Below are 14854 nucleotides of genomic sequence, written 5' to 3'. Positions count from 1 at the left end.
AACTGGCCAATTTTATGCATTAGAAACTCTACTGTCAGTTTAAGTAAACTTGCGGGAATAGGGTTCACGGCTATCTTGTTGGGCCAATGAGCTGATGCTATGTGGCTCCCAAGTCTATTACGTGACAGCAGGGATTCCCAGCGCCCCTGAAAAGCAAGGGCTGCCCAAGTCTAGAAAACTCCCTTTGGTTGGTGCAGCTAACCCTCTACGACTCACTCAGCTCACAGCTCCGCAGGGATGCAGCCGAGGCTGAACCCCACCCCCACTGTCAGCTCCTCTCCCCTCAGCCTGCACCATCAGCAAAAGGCTAGTGACACCCGGGGAGGGAGTCCTGCTGCTCCGAGGGCTTCCGCTATAGACTCTCGGGAAGACTGCAGGGGCCAGGGGCCATCAGCCTACCTGAAGAGACCCCTGCGAAGCAGCCCGGCCCAAGGCCAGCTGTGCGCTCCCCCTGGACTCCAACCCCTCGTGTTCTCCAGGGGTGTTGCTGGGTGCTGGGTGCGCTAGCCCTGCCCCATGTGCACGCATGTTGTACTACCTCCATCTTGGAAAAAGAAAAAAAAAATCTTTGGGACTAGGTCACTCTTCAGGCACCACCATATTTATCTTCTTCCTTTCAGAGTAAAATTCCTCAAAATTTAAAATTCTTCTCCTCCCCTTTTTTTTCTTGAACCCTTTACCATTGGGCTTTGCTCTCACCATTCGCCTCTTGCCAAGGGTTACAAGCGTACCTACCAGTTACTTCTCAGTCCTCATTCACCCCCGACCTGTCAGCAGCGTTTGGCCAGGTGAAGCTCCTTCCTTCTAGAAATACTTCCTTCCATGCCCCCCACCTGCCTGCCTCTGATGCCACCCTCCTGACTACTGATTTCAGTCCGCTGGGCCAGGTCTTCCTTAACTCCTGGTTCCATCTAAGGGTTCTGTTGCTCTAGGGCTGTGCTCACACCCAAGAGACCCCATCCTGACCCCCACCCATATGCTGATGAGGGTCCATCCTGGCTCTGATCAGGTCCCTAGGTAGGTGACCTTGGGCAAGTCATTGAACCTCTCTGAGCCTGAGGCTCTTCATCTGTAAAATGGGGATGATAATAGCACCTATTCATAGGGTTGTTAGGAGGATTAAGTGAGTTAGTACTTGTAAAGCACTAAAACAAGCCTGGTGGGTTTATGTAAATGCTCTGTCTACCTCTTTGCCTGGCCAAATTCAGCTCGCCCTTTAGGTCTCAGTGTAAATGTTATTTCTAGATTTCTGGGCACCTTCTTCTCCTTGTCACACTTAAGAAAGTGTGATCCGTGCCTTTCCTCTGTCTGTGACTGTTGACTTTAGCTATCTCTCTGCTGCCCAGCTAGCCTCTGGAGAGCAAGGACAGTGTCTTCCTTTGTTACTGCTTTATCCCCAGCACCCAGAGTGATGGGGGGAGGCCCACACGCGGGGCTCCAATGAACAGCCACTAGGTGAAGGAGTGAATGACAGAACCCATGAATGGATGTGTTCTAAAGTGGCCACTGTGGTCCCTTGGGGCTGAGTGAAAGGGTGGGCCTCTCCTAAGAAAGTTGGCTATGGAAGGGTCTTGATCAGGACACACGGAAAGGCCTGGGCGATGGAGGAGGCTGCAAACTCACCTCACTGAGACCCCTACAGAGTCCTCTCTGTCCCTCACTGTCCAACTCCTGGGCCCGGGATGACACAGCTTTATCCCACAGCAGTGGTGCTTCTGAGCCGCCTGACATTCTAGCTAATTAGGAAGGTGTGGGAGCTGGGGGTTCTCTGTCTACTTGGACCTAAACTCAAAAATCAGCTGCTGTTCCTGACATGGACTCCCTCCGGCCAGCCCGAGGCCAGGGAGGTGGTCAGACCTGCCACTGAGTCCCGGCTCTGCCCGGATCACCTGTGTGGCCCTGGGAAGAAATGCTTGGAACTCTGGCTCTCGGATCAGAAAGTAACATACTCCTAGTGCTGTTGGGAAGATAACATGCAGCCCCGAGCTTAGCCCATTGTGGAGATGCACAGTTTGACTTCCCTCCCTCCAACATGGAATGCAAGTTTCCGAAGGTTGTGAAAATGCAGAAGTTCAGAAGCTCCAGGAAGGAGCTTTTGCCCCATGAATCACATATATTTCACCTTGGACAGAGTGAAGACAAGCGTGATTTGATTCGATTCAGCTCAACTCAATGAAAAAGTGCTTATGAGGACCCTGTGGTGGGCACCGTACAGGCTACGGCCTCAAGGGAAGGTAGTAAAATGCCAATTTCACACCTCTCCCTTTTTGTTTTTCTAGAACTTTGCATCTAAAGCAATAAAGGACTTCTGAAAGTCTTCAAAGTCCTGCCCTGTCAATCCCATGATTCAGATGGAACAAGCTTCTAAGAAGGGAGGAAATTAACATTGCCTGAGTACCGACACTGTCAGGTGCCTTCACATGCTTTTCAGTGAAATCCCCACCACCACCCTGTGATGTAGTTATTCTGAACCAATCACTGAAACAACTGAAGCCCCATTTCAAGGATCCCAGCGGGCAGGGCCTCCATGAAAGACGGGAAAATCCCAGCGCCTCAGAGTACACTTAATCTGCCATGACTTGGGGCTGGGAGAAAATACCAGAGGAGCCGATTCAGACTGAATCCTAAGCCCCAGACATATGGCACCATCTGTGGTGGGATTCAAGAGGAAAACACTATGAAAAACCTGCATCTATTCAGTTACAAAAACTGCTTCTTTCTATGTGTTTCCAAACACAATATTCTGGATAACTTTATCAGAACTGCACTTTTTTTTCCTCATTGCTTTGGGGCCCCAGGATGACTGGTATCCTAACGAGGCATTTGGCCTGCCCCCCCCCCCGGATTGGGCAGCGGCCAGTGTCCGCTGTGTCCTCACACGATCAGGGGTGAATGAGCTTAGGCAAGGCCAGCCTTCCCTGCTGATAAGGAGTTGATTGACTCTAAGCATTTCATAGGGGCACCCCCCCCCATAAGCACTATTTAGAGAAGCAGAAAAATCAATCAGATGAGAGACAGATAGCTAGAGAACTGTTTCAAGGTCAGTGGGTCTGGTTAGATGCTCAAACTCGCCTTCATTTCTTTTTTCCTCTCTCACAGGAAAAGAAAGATAGACAGGAACTTCTCTGTGGGTCCGTGCAATAACCCAGTTCAGGCTGAAAATCCCAGTCCCCCTTGGATAAGCTCCCAGTGCTCAAAGGACTCCTTGAGAAATAAATTGTTGACAAGTCCTTGTGGTCTTAGACCCTGCTGCTTCTCTCCAATAGGCCTTGTGATCATAATTTTGAGTACCTCTGGGAAGATACTGAAAGAACATAATCTCAAAAAAATAGGCAGCCTTGACATTCTAGAGAATGCATGGCAAAAAAAGAGCATAACGTCCATTGCTGACAAGGATATCGGGAAAGACAGATTCTCAAAAACTGTTGGAGAAAGTGTAAATTGATACAATTTTTTTTTTTTTTTTTGGAGAGCAATTTACAAAACCTATGGACATTTTAAATGTGTCAATATCCCCTTCGAGTCACTTACTTCAAGTCTAGAGTTTCATCCTACAGAGGGCCATCCACCAAAGTGCTCACAGATATTCACCACAGTCATTTTCATCGTATTTTTAAAAACTGGAAATAACTTAAAAGTCCATTAGAGAAGGAACGGTTAAATAACACATTAGTATATCTGTTTTTATGGAATACTATACACCACTTAAAAAAATAAGGTTCAAGATCTATCTACATGAAATGATGTAGAAAAGAAGGCTACAGGTACTCATTAGGTTAAAAACACAAGTTTTCAAACAGTATGAAACAAATTATCATCTTTTTAAAGTGTGTACATACAGATTTGAATAAGCATAGGAAACGCAGGAAGATACTAAGTCATGAGGGCAGGGGCCAAGGGGGTGTCTTCAGATGGTAGGAAGGAGGTAGAAGGGTAGGGAATGGGGAATTTTTATTTGTTTTTTTTTTAATATCCCATTTATAAATGTTCATATAAGGAACATATGTGACTTTCACAATAAGGTGGTTTTATTATTATTTTTTTTTAACAATGTCCGGAGGCCTTTGGCAAGCGGCCTTATGATGGTGCTTTATCAACAAACATATGGCATGATCAGAGGCCAAGCTGCCTCACCTTCTTGAACGCGGTTTCTGAGCAGGAGTGAACCGAAAGCTTTCAGAGGCTCATGCCCACCGGCTCCCAGTGAGACAGGATGTTCCCTGCACTGCCTAACTGATGGGGACAGAAAGAGCTCTGGAGTTGACACAGCACCTTCCTTACCTTATCTCCAACAGCCTGTGAGATAGACAGGACAGGAATTTTTATTCCCGTTTCTGCAGGGGAGGCTTAGACAGGTTCCTGCCCCAACACCCCCCAACCCCGGTCATGTGATTGGAAAGTCCAACAACCGGACAGGGAGAGAAGCGGGTTAAGCTGAGGCTCTGTCTCCATGGCAGGGGCACATACCTACCAGCAGCACCAGACATGTAGCAAGCCAGGTCTGAGCACGCTCTCTCTGGCCTGGGCTCAGTGAAAAACAGCTCACGTTGCTTGAACCTTCCATTTTCAAGCTACCGGACACATTCCAACAGTTCAATCTGACTTGTCGGGGACCCATTGGACTCCTGCTACCTTCTACCACCTTCTGCCCAGTAAAGCTTTCCTCTGGGCTGAACTGTGTGTCTCCCCAGCCCGGAAATCATATACTGAAGTTCTGACCCACCTCCCCTCACCTCAGAATGTGATCACATTTGGAGATAGGATCTTTAAAGAGGTTGATTACGTTAAAATGAGGTCATGAGAGTGGATTCTAATACAATATGATTGGTGTCCTTCTAAGAAGAGGGAATTTGAACACAAACCTGGACAGAAGAAAGATGATGTGAAGACGGGCGAAGAGGAAGATGTCTAGGAGCCCAGGAGAAAGGCCCAGAATAGACCCTCGCCTTGGGCCCCTCAGAAGGAAGCAACTCTACTGACCCTCAGTCTCAGACTTCCAACCTCCAGGACAGAGACAAGAAATTTCTATGGTTTCAGCTACGTGGTCGGTGGTGCTTCTTACGGCGGGCACCCCTAGCACGCTCACGCACGAGTCTCTTGAAAACAGCCGTGCTCCCTCCATCTCCAACTCCCTGAGAAAGGACTTCGCCATCCTGCATGAATTGTAATCTCAGTGAAAATATTCTCAAGAGACCTGCATTGAAATGGTCCAGCTCCACAAAATAACCCACCATCCCATTCCATGCTAAGAATTCTTTAGGCGGAAGCTCTTAACAATGACTGGGGTGGGGGGAGGGGACAACTGTGTGTTGGATAACTCTAGAAGTTTATTAACTGTAGGGGAAGCCCGGCGGCGAGCGCTTCCAAGAAGGGTCCGGGCCCCCCAGAAGATGAAGAACCCAGCATTGCTTTGCCTCAGGGTCCTAATCTGTTTATGGACAAAATGAAACCCCTCAGAGTATGAGTTCCCCAAAACAGGGAGTCTCTTAATTTGTTGCGAAAAGAACAATTTCTGCTTTAAACATATACGTTTATAGTGTTTATCATAAAAATAATACTCAGCTTCAGAAATTTTGGAAAATATAAAAAAACAACAAAAAAAGAACATTGCCATAACCCAGCCACCCTGAGGTTCTGCCTCTGTTTACGTTTTTATACATTTTTGCTTTGTTTTACATAGTGTTATTTCATAATTGGATGCAGAGTTATATATACAATCTTACATACTTTTTTTATTTTAAAACATTCCTCCGTGTTATTACAATCTCTCTATAAACATCGTTTTAAATAACTGCAAAATATCCCATTACGTCGATCACTTTTCTCAAATGTGAACTGCAGAACATCTCATTGGAATTATACAGGGTATGTTCAAAATGCAGATTTCTGGATCTTATCCCAGACCCATTCAATCAACCTCCAGGGGTGGACGCTGGGAATCCTCACTCTAGTAGGTTTCTCAAGCAACTCAAAGCTACAAAAATTTGAAAACCACTGGAACTGGTGTAGCCATAGTTTTCCATCACCTTACCCCAAACGCTGGATGTTTTGGTTATTTGCAATTTTATAAATAGCTACATGAAGAACATCTTTGTGCAGAAAGCATTTTGTAAATTTCATAGTGTTTCCTGAGGATGGCTTCCCAGAGGTGATATTATTTTGAAAGATGTGGACATTTTGTTTAAAGAATTTATTTATTTATTTGAGAGAGAAAGAGAGAGAAAGAGCATGAGAGGGGAGAAGGTCAGAGGGAGAAGCAGACTCCCCAGGAAGCTGGGAGCCCGATGCAGGACTCAATCCCGGAATTCCGGGATCATGACCTGAGCCGAAGGCTGTCGCTCAAACAACTGAACCACCCAGGTGCCCAAGACATGAACATTTTAAAGATTCTTGATAGACACACAACATGCCTGTACACACCTTGAACCAACCACATGGTCTGCCCAGGTTTCCGGGTGAAATAGTTGCTGATTACTTATCTATATTTGTGGTTTACACTGGCTTTTATTTTCCAGCTCTCTTTTCAATAGCGTTCCATCTTTGCTATTGAAAATATTGAGTTAGGTCACACCAAAGTAGGCAAAAACTGAGCAGATGATCCCTAAAATACCCTTCATGAAGGCATACAAGACTCTGGCTTGGCCCCATGGCAAACCATCGTAGCAGATATCAGTGGCACTCTAAAGATTCCAGGCACTGACCGCACCCCAAACAGACACCTCAACGCCCCAGCACACCCGTGGCTCACACGTCCCAAGAACAGTGCTCTGCTGGGGTCCAGGCAATGGCCAACACTCAAGGCAGATGCACAGTGAGGGTGGTGTAGAGAGAGGCCCGGTTCACCCTCCCTGATGAGGAACACCTTGCAAAGAACAAAGAACACAGCAGCTGGCAAGATCTGGGGATCCCAAGGAAGACCTCGGTGCACAGAGTCATGATGGGCTCAGGGTAGGTAGCTTGCAAGCTGCCAAGGGGTCAGAGCCGTGCAATGAAATGTCAAAAGCATGCGGAAAACATACTGTTTTTAGACGGTGTACTGAAATGGTGTGGGGGAGAGGAAATCGTATAAATACCTGGGCAACCCAAACAGCCCACTCTGCCACTAGATCAGGGCAATGAGAACCTGTTCATTCGTTTAACCAGCCTTTACATAGCATTTACCATGTGCTAGGGAGGCATCCGTCTAAAAGCTTTACAAATGTTAACTTATTCAATCCCTGCAATCAAGTCTATAAAATATCATCACACCCACTCTGCAGATGAAAGAAACCGAGACACAGAGAGGTTACGTAACTTGCCCTAAGTCACACAGCTAGGAAGTCATGGAGCCAGGATTTAAATCCAAGCAGTCTGATTCCAGAGCCGTTTCTTTCGGCCACTACTCCATTCTGCCTTGGGAGACAGGACCAAGATACTCGGGAGCCCAGAACCCAGAAAGAAGGAGCAGTAAAGAAAGCCAGAGTCAACTAAAGCAGCGTTCCGAACAGAGATGCCTTCTGCCGACCCTCACACGCCAACCCATTCTAGAAAACTCAGGTTGTTCATTACAAACAAGCCTTTCAGCATCATCTTCTCCTACTCCCACCCACCCCACACCTCCCGTCACCCCGCCTGCTGGCCCAGACACCGGTGCCCAGCCTGGGGCACCCTCTCCCTGGTACCAAAATTCCCTGAGGGACTGCCTCTGTGCTTTATATGAAGGACTGCAAAATCCATCACCCGAGCCCCTGGGTCCTTGCCTCCAAGGCCTTCCACCGCTGCAACTAATTATCTTGCTGAAAGTCGCATGTGGAAATAATCTACAGGGTTTCCCATCAAACCTGGCTGGCTGGCAGCTCCCATACCCAAGCAGGGGCAGGCCCGCTCCCCTTTTAAACAAACACATTAAGTTAATAACAACAACGACCACGTTTGACAGCCACGTTTACTAATTAATTCTCATTTGTTCCTTCTGTTCGGAAGGGGGTAGAACTTGCACTGTTTACAGAACTGAGGCTCCAAACCGATTTCTCTTAAGGTGGCACCACGAAGTTATCGGACACTTGGACGGAGAACATTCCTCCCTGTTGTTCAGCCTTGCCCTCTAAACTGGTGGCCCTACGTACCTTGAACTGAAGCTCCCCAGTGGCCATGTTTGAGATGGAGAAGATCCTAGAATCTCCCTCTGCTCACTCCAGGTGGTGGCCAGGCCTGCTCCTTGACATGAGCGAATGGAGGCTGTCGCTCGCGACCACTCCTTCCAGCCACCACACAGGACCAAAGCACACGGTGATCTCATTTCCGTCCTCACCAGCATTCCTCAGGAGGCTTGATTATGATCCTTGTCACAGATGAGCAACCCTGGCTGAGAGGTCAAATGACATGCTCAAGGTCACCCAGCTCAGAAGCAGCAAGACCTATTTGCCTCACCCTTTGCCCAGGGATGACTGGTTAAGAAATTTGTTCCAGTTAATGTAACAAGCAGCTTCCAGGAGAACAGAAGTTCCTGTGCTCGGTGTTAGGCTCTGACCACAGAACCCGGCCTCTCTCTCCGTACGTACTTGCCTCCAAAGGCCTTTGGGCTCTGAGCATTTCGGTGATGAGCTGTTCGCAGGCTGAGGGAAGGAGGGTAGATGCCTGGGAGAGCCTGCTTATTCCACAACCTCCATCCCATTAATCCAAACAACTTTATCCAAAGAATGCTGCGGCCTGGGCCAGACCTGCACCCCAAAACTAGTGTCTTTGGGTCTCCACTGGACTTCTACCTAAGTTCACATCATCTCAAGGTTAGGAAAGTTCATCTGCCCACCCCTCTTGCCCTCCTCTCTGTCTTCTCTCTCTTCTCCAACAGTGATCGAGCTATTTCAACTTGCTAAAGCTTCCACCGGGACCACTAACATTCTAGATTGTGTTTAGTTCTTGCAACAATCCTGCAAGGCACATACTATTACTATAGTGCTGATTTTACAGATGTGAAACCTGAGGCAGAGAGCTTTTGTGTGACAAAGGTCACATGGCTGGGGTGCAGCCCCCTGGGATCAGCCTTCAGACCCCGGGGTTGGGACACCTATCTCCAGCTCATAGGAGACATCTTACACAAGCCCCCTAACTTTTCCCTTCTCATCACAGAGGGTGCTGACCTCTCAGGGCCAATGGCCCTGCAGTCACATTCTTTCAGCTGCTCATGGTCTACAAGGCTGGTTTAGACATGTGTCATTTTCTAAGAAGACTCAGGGGCTCCCGTGCAGAAACCAAGACCCTCACTCTCTCCCAGCTGCTGGGCAAGGAGAATCAGCTGACTCCAAGCACTGAGGGCCCCAGGTTTCTGAAGTTGTACTAAGAGGAAAAGGAAGTGCACTTGGCTTCCTGCTCAGCCTGAGCCCGGCTAACCACGTCCCACCTGGGACCAGCATGGTGACCAGGACCCAAGGAGTCCTGATAACACCATCAGATAACACCTGATAACACTCTTCTTGAGCCTCAAACGTCCATAGTCTCCTAGGGCCTCACCAAGGACCCACAGGACCTCGTGCCGTCCCATGATATGAGCCAGAGGGAGAGCGGTGGCCAGAGAGATGCTTTTCTCCTTCTTTAAAAAAGATGATGGCACAGAGGGGAGATGGAGTTTGCTAGCAGGGAGTGGGGAGAGCTGAAACTCAGGTCCCATTAGCTGGGAGAGAATATAGCCCCCCAACCACTCTGCTCTGTGCCCTGATGAGTTTCTAGGTCTCTCAAAGCAGCTGGATTTGACGTGGTTCCAGGGCCCTTTTTTAAAGAAGGGCAGTGGCCCTCATGGGAAAGAGGCCAGAGAGCTTCAGGGAACCACTAGGCCACGATCCTGTAAGCCCTAACTGCTCTGCCTCCAGATAACAGCTGGGGCGGGGGGTATGGGGGACGGAGGGGGGAGTCCTATGGACTCTGCCTTTCCTCCATGCTGGAATCCAAACACCAGATAGCAAAGATTCTGTTTCTTTGAGAGCCTGGTTTTAACCCTGTGCTTGCCTGGCGGTGCAGGCCTTCCCAGCAAGCTCCAGCTGCGGGATTTCTCTGCTCCTTGCCTGCCTCAGACAGACCGGCTCAGCCGGGCAGACAGGCCTACAGAGGCAGAGAGGCCTATCTCACTGTAACTGGCTCCAGCCTCCTTACAGGATCTCCCCAGCCTGTGTCTGGGCCTTGGAATCTCCTTTGAGATAGCCTGGCAGGACGAGCGAGGCCTGAGGAGGTAGCCAGGTATTCCGAGCCCCTTTTCCCAGCCCCAGCTCCTAACTCTGCCCTTCCAGGCCCTCTCCCCTGCCTCCTTTCCCTCCACTGGCTTCTATGAGCCCCTGCCCAGCCACTCAGTCCTCTCATTCGGGTCCATCCAGGCAACCCTGAGGCCTCACTTTCCTCTTGGGCTTCCCAGCCCACCCCTGGTGGTTGGCTTCCATAGAGAACACTAGAACTGGAAGGACCCCAAAGAGCCACCATTGGTCTTTCCTGTATGTGGAAACTGTGACCCAGAGAGGCTAAGTGACGGGTCCAGAGCCACCTTTTGGTAATAGCAGAGCCAGACTGGTTTCCAGGAATTCCAGAAATGTTTGTTCCACCAACCTGCACACAGAAAATCAAATTAAGGTAATTGGGATGGCAGATGGGGGGAGGGGTGAGTGGAGAACAAGGTTTAGCCATTTACAGATGGGGACACTGAGGCCCAGAGAGGAAAATGGGGCTTCCCAAGGTCCCACATTCACACTGTTTGTGTCATCTCTTAGAGACAGACTAAATGGATGAGAGGCTCCTAATCCTGTTGGTGACAGCTGATGTCCAGACAGCATGATTTTGTAACCTCAATTAGTCACCTATTAACAAGCAGCTCTGAAAATCCCTCCACAGGGCGAGCTGCCACAAATCCCGCCAGCTGTGCAGTGCTGTATGTCTCTCTGTCCCGGAGAGCGTTTCCCATGAGCACGAAGTTCCCAAGCTCAGAAGAAGTCTATGAATCTGAAAAGGACTAAGAGCCAGATAGTACTTTCATCTTTTAAAAATTTTAATGAAGAAAGTTCTGCATCATTTGAGTGGCCAATCACTAGTTACTTGCTCATTGTTCATTTGTGAGTAAGTTGGCACTAGAAGGCCTGGCTTGCCATCCCAGCTCAGGAACTGTGTGCTCTTGGTCAGGCGGCTTAGCCCCCTTGAACCTCAGTTTTCTCACCTGTCAAATAAAAATATTACTTTCCTTTCTGCCTCTTTGTGAGATTGAAATTAGAAAACAGGGTGCCCACCCAGAATGCCTGGGTGTCTCAGTGGGTTAAACCTCTGCCTTCAGTTCAGGTCATGATCCCAGGGTCCTGGGATCGAGCCCCACATCAGGCTCCCTGCTCAGCGGGGAGCCTGCTTCCTCCTCTCTCTCTGCCTGCCTCTCTGCCTGCTTTTGAACTCTCTCTCTCTCTCTGTCAAATAAATAAATAAAATAAAATAAAATAAAATAAAATAAAATAAAATAAAGAAAGAAAGAAAACAGGGTGCCTAGGTGGCTCAGCTGGTTAAGCAACAGCCTTCGGCTCAGGTCACGATCCCAGAGTCTGCTTTTCCCTCTGACCTTCTCCCCTCTCATGCTCTCTCTCAGGCTCTCGCTCTCGCTCTCTTAAATAAATAAATAAAATCTTTGGAAAAAAAAAAAGAAAGTAGAAAACAAATATAAAAGAATGCTGTAATTTCTAAAATGTACAAACAAAAAATTATTCTTTTTTTTTTTTTTTTTAGAGGAGAGCAAGGGCAGAGGGAGAGAGAGAATCTTAAGCAAGCTCCACACGCATCACGGAAATGGAGCCCAACAGGGGCTCGATCTTACAACCCCGAGATCGTGACCAAAATCAAGAGTCGGACACTTAACCAACCGAGTCACCCTGGCATCCCATAAAATCATTCATTATTAATATAATATTCTCCTATTGTCTAAGAAAGTCCCTTTGCGGGGGAAGTGGAGGGGGATTTAGGCAACTCAGCCAGGTTGCTCCCATCAGCCTGATTTAATGAGCCGCAAAATCCCAGTCATCGAAGCTTCTCTCTCATTGTGTCTGGTTTGTTCCATTGGCTCTTCAGGAGCACCGAGATCCCCAGCTTACCCACCACCCCGTGCCACAGTTCTTCTCCCCAGCTGCTGTCAGGCCACACTGACCACAGAGGACAGAGCCCCCAAGAGGGCTCCCAGGACAGTGTTTCCTCCTTGCTTTCGCCCACTCCTTGGTCCCTTCCACTGGGCCAGCTGGGGAAGCTGACATGGCCCCCGATGCTTCCCTACACTGTCCTCAGAGAGAGAACAAGAGAGTGGCTGACCCCTTCTACTTCTTTAAAGCAGAGTTTCTGGTCCTCCCAGGTAGGTTGGGGGCTTCCTATGGGAAGGCTGGAGGGGACTTGGGCCAGCCTGGTGACAAAAAACCCTTGGTACCTCCCATTTTCCGAACCCCACACTACATCCGGAGGGACAGGAATTAGCATTTACTAATTTTCTGTTATGTGTTGGGCATTTGCCCATATTAGGGCTACTTTCCATAACCCAGAAAGGATATTATCATTTCCATCAAACAGATGAGGAGAAACGGCTTCCAAGATGTTATCCACAATCACACAAGATGGAAGGGATGGAACGGAATGTAAACCCAGCATTCTCACATCTTGGCGTGGATATGGGCGAGGATTGCATATACCATGGTCATTTCCTGAATCTATATATAGCAGGTTTGCTGGAGCAGATGAAAAGAAAGCCTAAAGTTCTATGCACTTCTGGATTTTTATTATCATGATCATCATAATAAATAGTGGAAGTGAATACAAAAATAGTTACAGTTAGCACAGATAGCTTTAACTCTATTGTATTACCATCTCAGTAAAAAACTCTAAAAAGATTTCCTCCTAACAACTTCCTGTTCCAAAGTAAGCAGCTGACGTATATAAACAGTAGTAACTAATATTCAGTGACTTACTGTACACAAAACCTTATACAGGAATCTCTCCTTTAATCCACCAAAAGCCTACACAATAGGTCCTATTGTTACCTGTTTTACAGATCAGGAAACTGAGGCGTAAAAGAGATTTCCTCCAGGTCACTGAGGTGGTTAGAAAATTTGAACCCCCATGATGTGATGTCGGAACCTGTACCCTGACCCACTAAACTTAGTGTTACCAGCTCTGGGACTTCCTGGATTAATAATAGAGCTCGAGCCAATGAAGGTACCTACTGTGTGCCAGTTCCAGAGAGTCGATAAGCCCTCAATAGCCGTCGAAGGGAAGGGAAGGGAGGAAGGCATGAGTAGGGGGCAAATGAATGAGTTGCTGATGGGTCTTGGGGGTGACTCAAGCCTCGTATTTCAGCTCAGTTAGAAAGGTATTCTGGATCCTTCTAACTGCTGCCCTATGAAGGCAAGATGGGGATGGTGTGCGGATGCAGACAGCTTCAGAGGAATTGGTTCCTACCTGGGTGAGCTGCTTCAGGGATGCTGACCACTCAGGAAAACATCACCAGTCTGGTGTCAAGTCACACCACCCAGGGCTGGGCTGAGGGACTAGAAAGATGCCTACCACACTGAGGCTGAGGCCAAGAGGAATCCACGGGAGGCAACCCCAAACCCACAAGTGTTTGGGGAGCATTTACGTTGGAAGGCCACCAGCTGAGCCTGGCAAGGGCTCTGCCCCAAGCGTTATCAGCTAAGACTATCTCAGAAATGGCTGCGGTTATCATTTCTCTGTAGAGGAAAGTCTCCTAGAGTCTTTCCATCTCCCACCCCAACCAGTCTGCCATGGCTCCCATCCTTCTCCTCCCCCGCCCCCCCCCCGTCCCCCTTCTTCCTTCTCTCTGCCTGCCATTACTGACCCTTGCCTGCCTCTGCAGCCTCATCTCTCACTACTGCTTCCTTCCCACTCTGGGTCTCACAAAACACAACTACTTTCTTCCCCCCTACCCCCACATACCCCACTTTCTTTCTCCTCCCCTGTGCTTCTATCTGCCTGATCTCTCTCAGCTGTCGAGACAATCCTGCTCATCCTTCAGAAAGTCTTTCCCAACCATCAGGAAGGTGAGGTGTCTTCTAGGTGCTTCCACAGCACATCCTGCCTTGGCCCATGTTTCACAGAATCATTTAAATGTTTTGAATCTCCATGCGGGCATGGGCTGGGTCTGGTTTTTTTCATTACTCTGTGCCTGTTCCCCAGCACATAAGGACTGCCGTTTGATGGTTTTCAGCTCCTCAGATAATAGTTCAGACTCCATTTCTTTCAGGGAGGCTGAGGAATGCCATGCAGAAAAAGCAAGGCAGAGAATATTTAGATTAGCTTAAGGAGGTTACCATAAGGCTTGTTGGGGCTAGAGATCTTTACCCAGGGGCCCAGACACCCAGGAGGCCAGGTGAGAGGCAGAGTCACCAAGCCCACTGCTTTTGGGGTGAAAGGCCCTACTCCAAGCGTGGAAAGCCTTGTATTTCAACTTGAGCCATTGTCTAGCTGGCTTCGCACAGGATGTCTGGGCGGAGGGGGTGCTGAGAGGTAAGAGAAGATCCTTGAGCCATTCAGACCTCAGGGGACTGAAAGCAAGTTTCAGTCCAGGAACCCCACACTACCTTCTACCCACAAAGCTCCTTCACCCCACCCCCAGGGACCAGCAAGAACTCAAGCTTAGGTAAACAAGGCCACAGGAAAGCAAGCATCCTTATCAGTTATCAGTTTTCTTTCTCCAGCTCAGCCACTTGGCTGGAACAGAAACCAGGAGGTGGGAGCTAGCCAGACTCCTCCCCTTCTCTCTCTTATCTTTTCTCCCTGGCCAGCACCTCCCTCCCCCAGGACTTGAGCTCCCTGGGGTCAGTACTCCCACCAGCTGGAGAAGAGAGGCAAGTCCTATCATAAC

At 48.6% G+C, this 14854-nt stretch overlaps 1 long non-coding RNA gene across 1 annotated transcript in view; it reads right to left on the bottom strand.

Moving 5' to 3' along the window:
• LOC122893881 overlaps window positions 1–8253 on the bottom strand; it is a 54823-nt gene extending 46570 nt beyond the window's left edge. Inside the window, exon 1 of the long non-coding RNA XR_006381708.1 lies at window positions 8106–8253. This is a non-coding gene — a long non-coding RNA (uncharacterized LOC122893881). The remainder of the gene's footprint in view (window positions 1–8105) is intronic.
• Window positions 8254–14854: the final 6601 nt, after the last annotated feature.

Source organism: Neovison vison, chromosome 13 (assembly GCF_020171115.1).
Source record: "Neovison vison isolate M4711 chromosome 13, ASM_NN_V1, whole genome shotgun sequence".
NCBI lineage: Eukaryota > Metazoa > Chordata > Mammalia > Carnivora > Mustelidae > Neogale > Neogale vison.
Note: the sequence above shows the minus strand (reverse complement) of the source record. Positions and strands in the feature narration are given on the sequence as shown.